At 48.4% G+C, this 17669-nt stretch overlaps 1 protein-coding gene across 1 annotated transcript in view; it reads left to right on the plus strand.

Moving 5' to 3' along the window:
- The window catches only part of CDC123 (cell division cycle 123), a 458927-nt gene that overhangs the window by 271770 nt on the left and 169488 nt on the right, over positions 1–17669 (plus strand). The window lies entirely within an intron of this gene.

The following is a 17669-nucleotide window of genomic DNA, read 5'->3' on the forward strand; positions in this document are numbered from 1 at the left end:
CAGTGCCTTTAAAATTTCAATAACGCTGCGCTCGCTAGGGCCTCTGAAATGGGCTGCCGTCTGCGAGGATGCGTATTTAATCTAAGTACAGATTTACCCTGATGTAATCTCAGGGACACGAGTTGTCTTCCAGCGTTCGGCGCTTCGTTCTTCTAGTCAATATCTACTGGCACCGACTGTTTCCCGGTCTTTTATGCAGGGGGTGAGGCGGAGAACTAGAGGGCTGACCTCTGAGAAACCGGAAGTGCTTGGGGGACACTTCCGGCTGTGGCGCTCGTTCCCTCCACTCTCGCTGGACTTCCAGTAGTGGATGGGGAACACGCCAGGCAGCACAGGTAAATCAATACAAATACAGACAAGTGCTCGGTTACTTGTGAATTAAAATACAATATGTGCAGTGCTATTAAAATGCCATTCTGATCGCCGCGCTCGCTAGGTGCCCCTTAATTAGGCTTCCGCCTGCGAGGGTGCGGTCTCCATTTTTAAATTACAGTGCCTTTAAAATTTCAATAACGCTGCGCTTGCTAGGGCCTCTGAAATGGGCTGCCGTCTGCAAGGATGCGTATTTAATCTAAGTACAGATTTACCCTGATGTAATCTCAGGGACACGAGTTGTCTTCCAGCGTTCGCCGCTTCGTTCTTCTAGTCAATATCCAGTACCCAGTCAGGCCCAAGAAAGCTCTGACCTGTGTCAGGGTGGTGGGAGCAGTCCAGTCCTTTATGGTCTGGATCTTGCTCTCCAATGGTTGAACATGACCTCCACCTACCAGGTGGCCTAGGTATACAACCTTGCTCTGCCCTATCTGGCACTTGGTAGCCTTGATAGTTAGGCCTGCCTTTTGCAGGGCCTCCAAAACATTCTTCAGGTGGATCAGGTGATCTTCCCAAGTGAAGCTAAAGACAGCAATATCATCAAGATAAGCTGCACAGTAGTCATCCAGACCTGAGAGGACTTGGTTCGCCAACCTTTGGAATGTGGCAAGTGCATTCTTCAGACCAAAGGGCATTACCACAAATTGATAATGACCTCCTGGGGTTGAACATGCTGTTTTGGCTTTTGCATCATCAGCTAGTCTGATCTGCCAGTAGCCAGCTGTCAAGTGAAATATACTCAAAAATTTGGCAGAAGCCAATCTGTCAATGAGCTCCTCTGCTCTTGGTATTGGGTGGGCATCTGTCCTAGTGATAGCATTGAGGCCTCTGTAATCCAGGCAAAACCTCATCTCTCTCTTACCATCTTGGGTGTGTGGTTTAGGCACTAGGACTACAGGACTGCCCAAGGGCTCTGCGGGCTCAATGACTTCCAACTCCAACATCGTTTGGACCTCTGTCCTGATACAGTCCCTGACATGATCAGGTTGCCTGTAAATTTTACTTTTAAGAGGCAGACTGTCCCCAGTGTCCACTTCATGAGTGCACCAGGTAGTCTGACTTGGAGTCAGAGAAATCATATGTCTGTAGGACTGAATAACTTGTCTGCAGTCCTGCTGTTGTTGGTCAGTGAGGCTGCCTGCCAAGGCTACACCATCAACTGAACCATCATCAGGGTTCTGAGAAAGCAGGTCTGGGAGAGGGTCACTCTCCTCCTCCTGTCCCTCATCTGTAGCCATGAGCAAGCCCATGTCCACCCTGTGAACATATGGTTTCAATCTGTTGACATGAAGCACCCTGTGGGGGCTCCTGTGAGTTCCAAGATCAACCAAATAGGTTACCTCTCCCTTCTGTTCAACAATAGTGTGGGGTCCAGACCATTTGTCTTGGAGTGCTGCTGGGGCCACTAGCTCCAACACCCACACTTTCTGCCCTGGCTGGTAAACAGTCAGCACAGCCTTTTGGTCATGCCAGGCTTTTTGAGTTCCTGGCTAGCCTCAAGGTTTTTGGGTGCCTTTTTCATATACTCAGCCATCCTGGAGCGGAGACCAAGTACATAATCCACAATGTCTTGCTTTGGAGCTTTGAGAGGTAACTCCCATCCTTCCTTCACCAGACAAAAGGGTCCTCTTACAGGGTGCCCAAACAGAAGTTCAAAAGGCCTGTAGCCAACCCCCTTCTGTGAGACCTCTCTGTAAGCAAACAAAAGGCAGGGCAGTAGGATGTCCCATCTTCGCCTAAGCTTTTCAGGTAAACCCTTAATCATGCCCTTTAAGGTCTTGTTGAATCTCTCCACCAGACCATTGCACTGTGGATGATAGGGTGTGGTGAACTTGTAGTTCACTCCACACTCCTTCCACATAGCAGTCAAATATCCAGACATAAAGTGTGCACCTCTGTCTGAGACAACCTCCTTCGGAAAACCCACTCTTGAAAAAACTCCCAGGAGGGCTCTTGCCACAACAGGTGCTGTTTTGGTCCTTAGGGGAATAGCTTCTGGGTATCTGGTGGCATGATCCACTACCACCAGAACAAACCTGTGCCCAGAGGCTGTTTGGGGATCCATTGGTCCAACAATGTCAATCCCTACTCTTTCAAAGGGAACCCCCACCACAGGTAGTGTTATTAGGGGGGGCCTTTGTGGTGCTCCCTGATTTGCCACTGGCTTGGCATGTGACACAGGAGCGACACAACTCCTTGGTGTCTTCTGACATGTGGGGCCAGTGAAAGTTAGGGACAAGCCTGTCCCAAGTCTTGTTCTGGCCAAGATGTCCTGCAAGGGGAATATCATGGGCTAATGTAAGAAGGAAGCCCCTGAATGCCAAAGGTATGACTAACCTCCTGGAAGCACCAGGCATGGGGTCTCTAACCTCTGAATACAGGAGCCCTTCATCCCAATACACTCTATGGGTTCCATTAGCATTCCCAGCAGCCTCAGCAGCAGCTTGCTGTCTGAGGGGTTCAAGAGAAGGGCAGTCCAACTGCGCCTGCCTCAGATCTGCCCTTGAAGGTCCCCCTGTCCCAAGAAACTCAACCTGATCAGGCTCAAGCTCTTCAAGGACAGTTCCTTCTTGGGTCTCACAATCAGCTTCCTTGGAAGGCTGATCCTCATTCTGAGGCAAGGGGGAAGGCACTGCCTTAACCCTACTGCTTCTCCTCCTGGTAGGCAACTGGTCCATTATTTCAGGATCCTGGGCCTGTTCAGCGTTGCACTTTTTGACCTGTGACCTGGTCAAAGCAAGGACATGTGCTGATATACCTAACATCTCTGCATGAGTCCTATACTCCACTTCAGACCAGACTGAAGATTCTAGGTCATTGCCAAGCAAACATTTAACAGGGAGATCTGAACTAACAACAACTCTTTTGAGGCCAGGAAAAATTAACAATTGGCATAATATGGATGGTAGTGACACTGCTTGCATTGGTCACTAGGTAATTGTCACCTAGTATTATCTGTCCAGGGTCAACAAAGTTGGGTGTCACCATTGTGACACTAGCACATGTGTCCCTGTAGGCCTGAACCACTTTGTTATTAATTAAAGGAGTCTGTCTGTACTTGCCCAAGTTACAGGGGCTCACAGTAGAGGACATAGTCCACATCACAGACAAAAACAGCTTGAGTTGGTATTCTGACTAGGCCAGAATCCACCCCAAACCTTTGGTTGAGAACTACCACTATTAGCCGCGCTAGGGGGAACAGTTGCCTTAGGGGCAATGGTGGTTGGAGCTGCCTCCTTTTTGGTGCCATCACTGGACCAGTGAGTATTAACCTTACAAAAGTTTTTTTGGACCTTGTTTCTTTTTGGAATTTATTAGAACCCCCCTCATTAGAAGCTTTTTGGGGACCTGGTGAAGACTTCTGGTCTTTTGCTTTCTCCCCACCCTTTTGGTCTTGCTTCTTCTGATCACCACCGTGGTTCTGTGCCTTCTGCTTCACCCTGGTTCTGACCCATTTGGCTGCCTTCTTTCCCAATTCTTGGGGAGAGGTCAAATCAGAGTAAATCAGGTGTTGATGCATTAACTGGTTCTGACAATTATTAAGAATCTGTTCTCTCATAATAAAATTATACAATCCTGTATAGTCATTGACCTTTATGCCCAGTAATCAGCCTTCCAGAGCCTTAGTAGCACAATCTACAAAGTCAGTCCAGTCCTGAGTCTGTGTCTTTTGGGTGTCTCTGAACAGCAACCTATACTGCTCAGTGGTTAAGCCAAACCCGTCTATCAGAGCACTCTTCAGGATATAGTAGTTGTCAGCATCCTGTTCATTAACTGTCAGGAGCGTGTCTTTTCCTTTATCTGAAAAGGAGAGCCATAAGATTGCTGACCACTGACTCTATGGTACCTGCTGTACTCTGCAGGCCCTCTCCAAACAGTTATCCACTTGTGGATTTCATCCCCACACTTGTAGGGAGGGACGATCTTACTTAGGGAAAGGTCTTATGACCATAAAAACATATCTCTAGGTACTGTGCTGCCACCAGTGGGCTCTAGCCCACTCAACTTTTTCTCTCTTTCCAGAGCCAGGGTCTCTTTTGCAAGGGCAACTTCTTGCCTCTTGATCCTAAGCTTGACTTCTTTCATTCTAGCTTTGTGCTCTCTCCTCTGAGGGGAAGTCATCCTCCTCACAGCAGAAGCACTCGACCCTACTGAGGTATCAAAATGCTCAGAACCACTGGAGTGGGATCTGTGCCTTCTGTTTCCTGTGTTAGGCCTACTGGGGTGAGTGGAAGGGGGCCTCTTTTGGCCCTCTCCACCTCCAGATAGTCTTAGGTTGCCCAGGGGAGCTTCATCAGCTACATCCTGGTCATCATCCTCATCAGAGACCAATGGATTATCTCCAGTGGTATTTTCCTCTGCTGAAAGTTGGCCTCCCTCTCTACTACCTTGGTTACCTGGGTCTGATGCATTCTCTACATCATGAGCCACTAAGATATCTATCAGGTGGTTAAAGGTTGGACTCTGTCCTTGTCTCAACTTTCTGACTGCACACAGGCTTCTCAACTCATGAAAAGCGAATGAGTCATACTTAGAAGGTACCCTCTGGTTTCTTCTTGAAGAGGTCCACTAGGGCCTTCTTCCAAGGACATTTTCTAGTGAGGTGTGGTGTGTGCACCTACCTGCACTAAATGTTATCTACTAGAACCTCTCTAGGAGCTGTGGTCAGGGTGTGCTAGGCCCTTCCACCTACAACTGCTAAGTTCAGTAGAACTTAAAGTATTATAAGAACTTGATTTATATGTACCTACAGGTCCCTTAATGTGATCTTTCAAATGATATCTCAAGATTATATGGTAAAACAACAGCAAGCTCTTATCCCATCCGCTGCACACCAATGTGGAGAAGTTAGCCTGACATATGATGTCCACTATTCTAGTGGGCACCATGCACCAGTCTAAACGACCCTTATTGATGGTGGTTGTAAATTCAACATTATAGACAAGCTATCCTAGTGGTAGCATGGACCAGCAGTCATAGGCTAAGACTTCAGAGAGCATGTGAAGCAAGCTGTTTTACCAACTATAATCCCTTGAGTACCAAATGAAAGGACACCACACAAGGTATATATCAAATATGTGTATTTATTTCTAATGCAACCCCTCTGCACTCTTTATGATGTCAGAGATCGAAGTACATCACAAGTTACTCAATTAGCATATGATAAGTTGCACAAATACAGTTATGCCCTAGGGGCCTCACAAACCATATACTAAGTAAGTGGTATAAGAACCACGACAGAAACAGTGAGTAGGCTTAGGGAATCGCTGGGGCTACACGAAACAACCAAAGGTTAGGAAGTAGGAGGCCCATGGGAGACGAGTGCAGTGTCTAAACACAGTCGCCAGTTACCATTGACTTATAATGGTGAACGAAGAAGTTACAAAGTTACTGTTTAAGGGCACTTTCGGATGGACTTCGACAAAACCCCTTTAGACTAGGACACTTCGAGAGTCGAGACCCACGGGAGCACAGAGTACTCGTATTACATCACCCAGGGAAGCCGGGTGCATAGGTGCCTTTTGGTGTCGGGGTTCGTCGATGCTTTCAATGGAGATCCGCAAAGAAGTGCTGCAGGCGGCCAGAGGAAGAGTGTCCGGGTGGATCCAAGGGTGAATCGAAGATGTGAAGAAGCTGAAAGCAGAGGGGACAGAGTCTGGGTCCATCAGTGCACTACCAGGGGCTTGTGATGGGTCAATGCCGTGGATGCTAGGATCTTGAGTTCCTTCCATTCCTTTGTGTTTTTTTGTCTTTGGATGATGCTTTTCCCATTTATTGGTACCATGCCACTTCCTAAAATGCACAAAGCCTTCTTGTGGTCACATAGCCGCAACTCACAACATCACAGGCTTTCTGACTGCAAAAGAATGTTTACAAATCCCCTTTTTTCTGTCAAACAAATACTTCCAACTTGCGAAACAGGGTGTCCCTCCCATTATGATTTGCAAACAGGGAGCATAAAAGGGGTGCCCCCTTCCTATTTGAAAGTCGCCATGGAATCTTTCAGGGCTTTTCAAACGCAATTGGAGTTGGAAGCAATACAGATGCCAACACCCGACTTGTGGTGGTATCTAATTCTCAAAGAGGAAGCTAATCCATGGGACACCTTCCCCTTTGAGGATCATCACTGCCAGCCTCAGGGGGTTAGCAGACAGTGGTGCCGAGAACCTCTGAATGCCCGCCCATGTCCATGTCATCCCCCACAGGCAAACTTTATGAAAAAAGTTTACCAGCCAGGAGCACAAACGTGGAAATGAAGGCCTGCTCTCCTTCCAAGCCTCCATCATTGTGTTCAGAGCCATTTGTAGTGAGTTGCAGTATTGTATCCTGCCTCATTAACCTAATGAAGCAGGAGATTCTGTAGCCACTTGAAAATATTAATTTCCCAGTGCAAATTATAAGTACTACTGTAGCATCGCAAAAAGTCAGTGTGCAGTTTGCAGCCAAAATTTGAGACCTGTCCAGTGATGCGCTGGGCCCTAAGCCTTTTCATGTTTCACTGTGTGCAGCCAGAATATGTCCTTCTCTGATATACAAGGCTGCCAAATCTCTTATTTGGAGTCAGAAGTTGTCTCCAAAGCTTGTCATTTTGTCTAGCCCCTACATATTAAAACCTTATGGAATGGGAGGCCATCACTAAGGTCATGATTGCTGGACTGAGTCGTGCTCTCGTGATCGAAAGTAGAAACAGTAGAGGGATGATTCTTCATGAAATGTTGAGATGACAGCTGTTAGAAGGTGGTTCTGACACTATGGGCCGCCCAGATTTTTTGCTTTTTGAGCACCTAATTGTTGAGCTTTTATTTTGGGGGAGCCTCATAAGTTGGGACTCACCCACAGTGAACTCAGAATGTAAGAGACTGCATAAGGATTTTGCTGGTGTCCCCCCTGGCTTGACCAGGCCACTGCACAGCAGCTGGAGTAAGGGACACCGGGCTGGTTACATGCAGACATGTACATGCGTGTGCACACGTGTAGGGGCTGTGCAGGGGAGATTCCTAGCGTGCTAAGCCAAGGAGCAGGTGCAGATAGACTGGTGTGGCAGGACCTATGCAGAATGATGGGGTGGTGACATGGAATAGGCTTTATACACTGGGAAGAAACATGCCAGGGAAAGTCAGTGTGTTTTACTGTTTTTAACTTCATTAATCTCTTATGGGGATGTGGAGCCCATGGGCTAAAGTAACTTTCAAAAGGCCTACAGATTCCAGACGCGCACTAAAGTCCACTGTAATGGATGTGAAAATGAGTATTCTGTAGAGTCCAAAGTCATATTTGTATTGCTTTTGGGCCATACAGGACTGTCCTATTTCTCTGAGCCAGCCATAACCAGACCCTGGCTGAGGGCTGACCTCAGCTGGATGGATTGATTACCTTTATTCCTCAAGCTAAGAGCTCCTCTCCTTGAAGAGAAGATGGGTGGGGCTACAGGCTCATCTATCAGCAGCCATCACTGGGTGCCAGGCACCAGGCTGCACCAAGGAGGGAAGACAGCGAGGGGGGAAGGGCTTTTTCAGAAACCATGTGGCCAGAGACCCTGGACGACGCCATTTTGAACAAACACAGAGGCTGGACAAGAAGGAGGGAACAGGGGCAGGGAAGTGATGTGTCGCTGTTTGATAGGACAAACAGAGACTTCCTGCAAGCCCCCTACTCAACTTTTAAAAAGTGCTTGCACAGGAAGAGAAGCGCTCTCTGGGGTATGGTCTGCTGAGCATGGCAATGGGCAGTTGGAAGGAGAGACCCCCTGACTGCCCCCAGGGCCCTAACAGCACCAGAAGAAGAGCCCAGGACCAGTGCGCAGAAGCAGGGGCCTCTGTGCAGGGAGAAGAGAGGCCCAGGAGGAGAGCCAGGCTAAAGGATGGCTCAGGGAGCCAGTGAATACCGCTCCCTGCAGAATGAACCCTCTTGGAGTCAGGGAGAGCGAAGGAGAGTGCGCCCAGTGTCTGGGGGCGCCACCAGGAGCAAGAAGACAGGCAAATGGGGCAGATCAGACCCCCAGGGGCTGAGAGATGGCCCCCGGAAGGTAGGCGACCTTTGACCCCTAAGAAGACCGACGAAGCGCGTGGGGCTCTGCTGCCGGTCTCCGAGATGACCCTGGGGTGCGTCAGGTCCCCGGGGGTTGCCCCTAGAAGAAGGGAGTCACAGTGGACAGTGATTCTATAACTGTTTCCATTGTTTGTGTTGTTGCATTTATTGTATTTGCCAGAATGCTGGCAGGATAGGTTCGCAAACCAATTGTGGATGTTTCTATATGCACTACCTTCCCCTTGCACATCACCTACACTGAACCCTTTTTTGCACTTGCCACCTCATTTTGCACCTGCTCTAACCAAAATGTAGATGTTGATATATGTTTTGTCATTTGAATTGATCTTTTGACTATCCTTGATTAATTGATTAAATCATGGTCATTCATCGCATTTGTTATTTGGTGTTGTCATAATTCCAAGTAAAATGTAGCCATATGTGTTCACTGATATTCTGTAAATTATCTCCACTGTGACTAGCCTTTTGTGTACCACTATTTACCAGAATCCAGTGGTCTATCGGGTTACCCCATTGATATATAACTCATAGAAGAAGGGAAACCGGGGAGCGCCGTCGCGCTCCCCGTGAAAGTACCCTGCAGGGGGGCCAGGAGCCCACCCTGGACCCCACGGAAGATGGAGATGGGGGAGCGCCGTCGCGCCCTCCCGCAAAGAGGTCTGAAGGGGTCCCTGGACCCCATCCCTGGGCCCGAAGCCAAGCCGGGGAGCGCTGTCGCGCTCCCCGTGAAGATTCCCCCAAGGGGGGTGCCAGGAGCCCACCCTGATGCCGACCGAAATGTCCAAGAACGGGGAGCGCCGGCACGATCCCAATGAGGAAGAGGAGGAGGAGGGGCCTGGTACCCATCCCTGGGCCCCAAAGCAAAGCCCTGGGGGCCCATCCCCGGGCCCGATGTGCGAGAGAAGGTGGGGGAGTGCAGCCGCACTCCCTTGGGGTCCAGGAGGAACCGCGGGATTCCAAGCGTCTGCCCGCCCGAGCGGGCAGACCAGAAGACAGGAGCCGGCTCCCGCGGCAGCACAGAAGAGTGTTGGCCGGGCGGGGAGCCAGCGGGGGCAGCCGGGGTGGGCTCCCTGCGCGGCCCTCCACTGAACGGGCATGCGGGGACCTGGGGTGGATAACCACCAGAGGTGCGAGGGGCCCGGAAAATCGAAGGAGCGGCCGGGGGTGGCCTCCCCGAGCCGCATACAGCCACCTGGCGGTCCGAGTGGGACCGGGCACCTCACCGAGGCCCAAGAAGCAGCCGGAGACCCACATCGCGGCTCTCCCCGGAGTAACGGGAGAGCCGCTCATCAATTATGCGGCAAAATCCATAATGCCTTGCAGACTAGGACCGGCCTGCAAGGGCAACCCAGTGTTTTCACGGCTAGTGGTGGCCCCAGAGAAGCGGGGTCAAATTAATACATGTGCAAAGATGCTGGGGGAACTGCTGGAGAAGCGCAGTCGCCCCCTCCCCCCCCCCCCCCCACCCGTCCCCCTCCCAGCAGGAAGAGGAGTCCCTCCCTAAGTCACATGGGCACTTAAAAGGAATAACCCCTAAAGGGCTCAGTCTGCATTTGACTCCTTCAGGGCTGGAACTTTTGTTCTACAGCTGAGGGTGTATGGAGAAGTGCATCCAGGAGTGAAGGGCTGAGTGGGGGATGTCTGGAGAAGGGCATCCCCTGGAGGTGAAGAGGTGTAATTGCACCAGAAATGTTTTTCCTAATGTTATTTCTTTTAGAGGGACTGAAGGTTACATGTGTAATGTGAAGTACTGGTGTAAGGTGATGTCATAAGTAAAGTGGGGTTATGTTGGTAGACATTCTGCTAGGGTGTCTGGCTGTGTATGTGTAATCCTGTGATTTCATCTGTGATGCCTTTAGGGGCTGTAATTGCAATGCATTCGAATGATCCACACATGTGCTGAGTACTGTCATTCTAAAGTGTGCTTAAACATGTATGCTTGCTGCTGCTGCACTTGGGTGAAGACCCAAGACTGCTAGCCCTTAGGATATAGAGGTACATACTTTGTGGTCAGTACGAGATGCTCAGTCACGGTCCTGTGTCACAAAGGCCGGTGTACCCATTTTTTATTAATACTTGTTGAGATAAGGGGGGGTCGCCACTGGGATGGTGCCAGTGTGCAGGGCCCACACCCCAGCTTATGTTCGACTAATTGCATTGGGGGCAAGGTGATGTTTATACATGGGAGTGGTGGTACTAGACCCCACCCCCCGCGGGAGGGGTGGAGATGATATGCAATGTCACAAAGTAATTTCAACAGCTTATGTATATTTGTAAATTGGTGCATAGTAATTGAGTAGTGTGTGTGTTTAATAAATGTACTCTTACTTTTATAAAGCAAAGTACAGACTGGACAATCAATTATTGAGTGTTATTTTTGCGCACCTGCAAATGGCGATTACTAGCCCACACCTCCTCCCTTGAGTAAGCCTCAGACTGCTTTGCAATGCTACCCTCTGAGAGTCCGGGGCTACAATTGGGTGTGTGGTTCCCAATGAAGGACAAATGTAGTCATGTTATTTGTGCAGGCCTCCTTTTCCAACAGCAGCCAAAAAATAGGATAGCACATATCCACGTCATCTTAGCGATTTTGGGGGCCCCAACCAAGAAACATTTTGGGACTCCTGGTTCGAAAAACTTTGAATTATTTTTATTATTCATTTTCTACTAATGCAAGCCCCATAAAACTAAAAAAATTGTCTTAAACGTTGAGAAACAGAAATACCCAGAAGTGAAATAGTGACAAGGTTCACTTTCACATAAGCCCCTGGAAGGCCTGTGAAATTGCCCACTTTGACCAGATCATAAAAACTGTCTGCCACAGGTCTTTCTCCAAGTCCTTACAGCACTAGGGCTCAGAGCTGGACAAAATGCCAAATAGCTTTTCGTAGTCCTCCAATGAAGACACTTCGATGCTATTGGTTGTCACATAGTCATCAGTACAGCATGCAGTTTCGTGGATTCATTGTTTTGGGAGATGAACATCTCGTTGATGAGCGCAACTTATTGTTTGTGTCAACTGATGTTATTTGGTTCTGTCTCCTTTTTGGAAATATCAGCGCCTTGATTCAGCCGTCATTTTGGAAGGCAAGCTCCTCGATGACATGCACAACCTAAGTTGTGTGGCAACTGACTCTTGTTTGTTTAGCTTGCAAGCACATCAGGCGAGTTATTTCTTTGCTGATCTGCATAGCCGACATTTGGGTTATGTGAAGCACTTTCAGCAAGATTTGTTTTGCTGATGTACAGAGTGTGTGGTGACATTTTTGTACCTGTATTATTTCTGTGCAGTTTGATACGCACTAGATGCCTATTTTCTGTTCTGTTGTTGACTATTTGCAAAATTAGGACCATGTTAGTATGAACAGCTGGTTAAGTCATTCTGTGCTGGTGACTGCTTTAATCTGTTAAGTAAGTCTTTGGAGAACACAGTTGGCCGGATATGTGTGCTATGACGGGTAGTGCTAGAGTGCACAGTAGTGTGTGACATTTCAAGACAGATATATAGGTTTATGATCTCACAAAGTACTAATTAGAGTTTCATTTTTTTTTTTCAAAAGATTTTTTGTTAATCTTTTTTATCTGCGATTGGCATGCAGTCAGTTAATCTACCACCACCATTTTTAGAATCACCTTGTAGTGCAATGATACCTTGAAATTCCGCGGTACGATGCTTTCCAAATGTATCTGGGGGCCATAGAGGCATCCTATTTTCGAGAAAAATAAATATCTTATCCTACATTTGTTCGGTTTTGAAGGGAGAAAAGTGTTCAAGCATCTTTCTGATTGGCCTCCAGTGGAAGGTGAAGATCTAGATGAATATCCGTAGTAAGAAAGAAATTGAAGGATATATTCACAATCCAACCTAACTTAATTGTGTTACGACATCAGTTTTTAAGAGGACACAATTCCCATCAGAAAATGTAGATGCTTATCTCAGCTTTTTAAGAAAATTGTGTTCAAAGTGTCATTTTGCTGAATTCACAGATCATCTGATAAGGGATCAGTTTATAGGCAACTACTCAGCTCATACAGCAAAAGTTACTGACTATGGGAAATCCCACATTAGAGGAAGTGATTAAAAAGGCAAAAGGTTTAGAATTAGCTCAAATCTCTATTAAGGAGTTAAGTGTCCGATCTGCAGCAAACAAAACTGTTAGTGTGATTCGTGGGTGTCGGCAAAATCGGAAAGATGTTGAGACACTTGAGAATAATTTTTTTACTAGAGTCAACATTTGTTTTAGCTGACAGAAAGATAGAGTTAGAGGGATTTCTTGAAGACACATTGGAGTGTAGAGGCCGGAAAATATTTGGCAAAGTGTATGTGGCTAAGAAGGGCTTAAATATTTTAAGATGATTTCATCAGGGGATGTTCAGTTTGATTCTCAGTTCAGGCACAACAGAGCCTGTTTAAGTGGTAAGGGATGTGTCTTTGTCAGACTCTATTTAACAATAATACCCTGATGTCTTGACTAATACATTGGGAAGTATTGTAGGCTTCAAGAACAATATTAGGATTAAACAGGATGCAGTACTTGTTAAAAAAAGATTAGATTGATTCCATTCAGTTTAAGAGAGGATTTGGACAAAGAGTTAAGCAAGTTGCAAAATTCTTGGGTCATAGATTCTATAGAGTCAAATTTGTGGTTATCGCCATTATTCGTGGTTAGAAAACACAATAGTGATATTTGTGTATGTGTAGATTTGAGGAGTCTCAATAGAGAGATATGGGTTGATTCATATCTGCTGCAGAAGATTAGTGACCTGTTGGGAATGCTGGGTGAAGCTGACTGGTTTTCAGAAATTGACCTGGCCTTGGCTTAACATCAGGTTGAATTGAAAGAATCATCAAGGCACTACACAGCTTTCAGTTCGCCTACTGGAACTTTCCAATTCTGTTGCATGCCATTTGGTCTGGCATCGGCAGTCTTCCAGCGCATCATGCATCAGCTTTTAGGTCACATCAAGGGGGTTGCTGTTTTTCAGGACAATTTATTGATTTTTGCAAAGAGGTTGGAAGATCATGACTCCATTTTGCAGAAGGTTCTCCAGATTTTATCTGATAAAGGAATTGTGGTTAAGAAGGAAAAGTGTGAGTTTTAAGGAGAAAATTGTTTTTTTTTGGCCAGGTTATTTCAGGTGAAGGTATGTCCCGGAGACCTAGTCTGGTAAAAGTGGTTGTTGATTGTCTTCCTCCCAAGAACATAGATAAATTGTGCCTATTTATTGGGCAGTGTGAGTTCTGTGCCAGATTTATTCCAGAGTACGCATCCAAAAAATGAAAAATCTTACAAATATGTAAAAAAAAAAAAAGTACAGTTTGAGTCGTATGATGATTGTAAAGAGACTTTCAACCTGGTCAAAAATGAAATGACAGAGGCAAGAGCATTACATTCCTATGATTCGGAGCTTTCATTCACTATCACTGCAGATGCGAGCAACTATGGCCTCGGGCGGGTCTAACTCAAGATAAGAGGGGTGAATCTGTCACCATAAGGTATGCATCAAAGGTTCTTTGTGAACTAGAGCTCAATTACTTTGTAATTCAGAAAGAGGTGCTAGCCTGCTATTGTAGGTCATATTTGTGGGATAGGAGATTTTGCCTCCAGACAGACTATAAGCCTCTGGTGAATATTTAGAGTGGTGAGAGAGTCAAGTATAACACTCCTTGCACAGTGTCTTACTACAAAACTTTTACAGAACGACTTCTTAGTAAAACACATTCCTGGAAAGGATAATATAATTGCAGATATGTTGTTCAGGTGGCCTGTGTGTTTGATCAAGAAATGATTGATCTGGAGGAAGACATTGAGAGTTGTTTTGTTGCTGCAGTGGACATGCCTGAGTTTAAAGCATGTTTAGAAAAATAGTGGAAGAAGCTAGTGAGGGTGATGAGGTGTTAAAAACGTCCAGGACTTTATTATTAATGGCTGGCAAAAGGAGATGTGTGTACACCCTGTGATTCCTTACTGCAAAATTGCTGAGTACTTGTCCATCTAAGGTGATGTGAGCTTGAGAGGGGACAAGTGTGTTCTCTTAGTGTCTTTGCATCAAAAGTTGGTCAAAATGTCTCATGAGGGGAATTTGGGGGCTGCAATGATAACAAGCATTGAAAATGCAATAGGTCTCGCAATAGAAGAGTTTGACCTTTTGGTTTTGCAAATGGATGAGTGGCGTTGCGTGGATGAGTGGCGTTGCGTGGATGAGTGGCGTTGCGTGGATGAGTGGCGTTGCGTGGATGAGTGGCGTTGCGTGGATGAGTGGCGTTGCGTGGATGAGTGGCGTTGCGTGGATGAGTGGCGTTGCGTGGATGAGTGGCGTTGCGTGGATGAGTGGCGTTGCGTGGATGAGTTGCCTGTGTGAGTGGCGTTGCGTGTGTGAGTGGCGTGTGTGGGTGGCGTTGCGTGTGTGAGTGGCGTTGCGTGTATGAGTGGCGTTGCGTGTGTGAGTGGCGTTGCGTGTGTGAGTGGCGTTGCGTGGATGAGTGGCGTTGCGTGGATGAGTGGCGTTGCGTGGATGAGTTGCCTGTGTGAGTGGCGTTGCGTGTGTGAGTGGCGTGTGTGGGTGGCGTTGCGTGTGTGAGTGGCGTTGCGTGTATGAGTGGCGTTGCGTGTGTGAGTGGCGTTGCGTGTGTGAGTGGCGTTGCGTCGATGAGTGGCGTTGCGTCGATGAGTGGCGTTGCGTCGATGAGTGGCGTTGCGTGGATGAGTGGGGTTGCGTGGATGAGTTGCGTGTGTGAGTGGCGGTGCGTGTGTGAGTGGCGTTGCGTGTGTGAGTGGCGTTGCGTGTGTGAGTGGCGTTGCGTGTGTGAGTGGCATTGCGTGTGGGAGTGGCGTTGCGTCGATGAGTGGCGTTGCGTCGATGAGTGGCGTTGCGTGGATGAGTTGCGTGTGTGAGTGGCGTTGCGTGTGTGAGTGGCGTTGCGTGGATGAGTTGCGTGTGTGAGTGGCGTTGCGTGTGTGAGTGGCGTTGCGTGGGTGAGTGGCGTTGCGTGGGGAGTGGCGTTGCGTGGGTGAGTGGCGTTGCGTGGGTGAGTGGGTGAGTGGCGTTGCGTGGGTGAGTGGCGTTGCGTGTGTGAGTGGCGTTGCGTGTGTGTGGTGTTGCGTGGGTGAGTGGCGTTGCGTGTGTGAGTGGCGTTGCTTCGATGAGTGGGGTTGCGTGGATGAGTGGGGTTGCGTGGATGCGTTGCGTGTGTGAGTGGCGTTGCGTGTGTGAGTGGCGTTGCGTGTGTGAGTGGTGTTGCGTGTGTGAGTGGCGTTGCGTGTGTGGGTGGTGTTGCGTGTGTGGGTGGCGTTGCGTGTGTGAGTGGCGTTGCGTGTGTGAGTGGCATTGCGTGTGTGAGTGGCGTTGCGTGTGTGAGTGGCGTTGCGTGTGTGAGTGGCGTTGCGTGGGTGAGTGGCGTTGCGTGGGTGAGTGGCGTTGCGTGTGTGAGTGGCGTTGCGTCGATGAGTGGGGTTGCGTCGATGAGTGGGGTTGCGTGGATGAGTTGCGTGTGTGAGTGGCGTTGCGTGTGAAATCAGCAGTGAAAACGTGTTTATTTGTGAGCAGCTTAAAAGAAGTAAACTTAAAACTTGTCAAACACCATACATCATAAATTAGGCAAAATAGCTATAACAAGCTGAACTTCTTGCATCCATTATCGTTGCTCGAGTGATGCGCCCAAGATCACACAGAGGCTAGGAGAAAGGGTCGGGTTTGTGGTTAGGATGGACTAAGACTGCTGGAGAAGGGCACAGTGGGGAAGGATGATGTGAACTTCCAAAGCTTTCCCTAGACCTTTCCGAATGTTGTGAAAAGTAAATTTATTCGAAGCTTTAGAAAAGGAGCTGAGCTCGAGAAGCGCCTAGAAGCACCCAAAGTTACTGAGGAAGCCAAGGCGCTGAGGAGGGTTGGAGGGAAGGAGAGAGGCCGAGCTCGAGAAGCGCCTAGAAGGACATTAAGTCACTGAGGAAGCCAAGGCGCTGTGAAGGGAAGGAGAGAGGCTGAGCTCGAGAAGCGCCTAGAAGACGTAAAGTTACTAAGGAAACCAAGGAACTGTGGTGGGGTGCTGGAGCGAAAGGAGAGAGGTTGAGCTCGAGAAGCGCCTAGAAGGACATTAAGTCACTGAGGAAGCCAAAGCGCTGTGAAGGGAAGGAGAGAGGCTGAGCTTGAGAAGCGCTTAGAAGGACGTAAAGTCACTGAGGAAACCAAGGCGCTGCGGAGGAGTGGAAGAAAAGGGGAGAACCTGAACTCGAGAAGCGCCTAGTATTAGAGGAATGGAACACAGTGAGAGAGAATGGATGAGAGTAAAAAACAAGAAAGGAAACAAGACGGAGGGCATTGCTGTGGGGAGGGGGGGAGGAGAAATGCACACGGCAGGCAGGGGAGGGGGCGGAGCGGGGAGAGCGGCATGAGGGTGTGAAGCAGCCGGGGCCTTTGAAGTGAAGCTAAGCTTCACTTCAAAGGTGTGGGAGGAGTGCGGCTGAGGGAACAGACGGCGATTTGGTGATGTGCACGCGCATTTTAGGTCAATGCGCTTGCGCATTGACCTAAAAGCCACGGGCACAGCACCAAATCGCCACAGTTAGTTAAACTTTGTTTAAAGCCCTATAGTCTCGCTTCTCTCAATGCGCATGCGCATTGATAGGTCACGAGACCTAAAAAGGAGAGCCAAAGCTTAATATCGCTGGCTTTCAATGGACAAGGATATCTCTACTTTGAAGTCAAGGAATGTGTAGTGTGCAGTAATTCAGAGAAAGGTCTCAGAGGTCTTAAAGTGATTTTGCCACCTTTGCAACCTATTCAATATCCTGACAGACCCTGGGCTAAATTGGGAATAGATATGATTGGACCAGTGAACTTTTGACTCGTCATTTGCAGTATGCTTTTGTTTTAATGGATTTTTACTGCAAATGGACTGAAGTTCCTTTTTAGGTCTCGGCTAGCCGCGCGAAGCGCGTCTCCGCCGAGCCCCTTTTGTCGGCATGTGTGCTTCCCAGGAGACAGTCTTGGCCGCGCGCATCGCCTTGGAGGCGATTTGAAAGTGGCACGCGCCGACTGGCACGCGCCGCGCTCGGCCTGGCTGTCTCCTGGGAAGCACAAACATACCCAGGCACACCTCCCCCTGCACGCATGCGCCCACACACACACACGAGCGGAGACAGACACACAGACAGATACACTCCCCCCTCCCCACGCCGTCGCACACAGAGACACACACACAGGAGCGAACATACACGCACACACGCGCACACACACTCACACACACG

This window comes from Lissotriton helveticus, chromosome 1_1 (genome assembly GCF_964261635.1).
Source record: "Lissotriton helveticus chromosome 1_1, aLisHel1.1, whole genome shotgun sequence".
Taxonomy (NCBI): domain Eukaryota; kingdom Metazoa; phylum Chordata; class Amphibia; order Caudata; family Salamandridae; genus Lissotriton; species Lissotriton helveticus.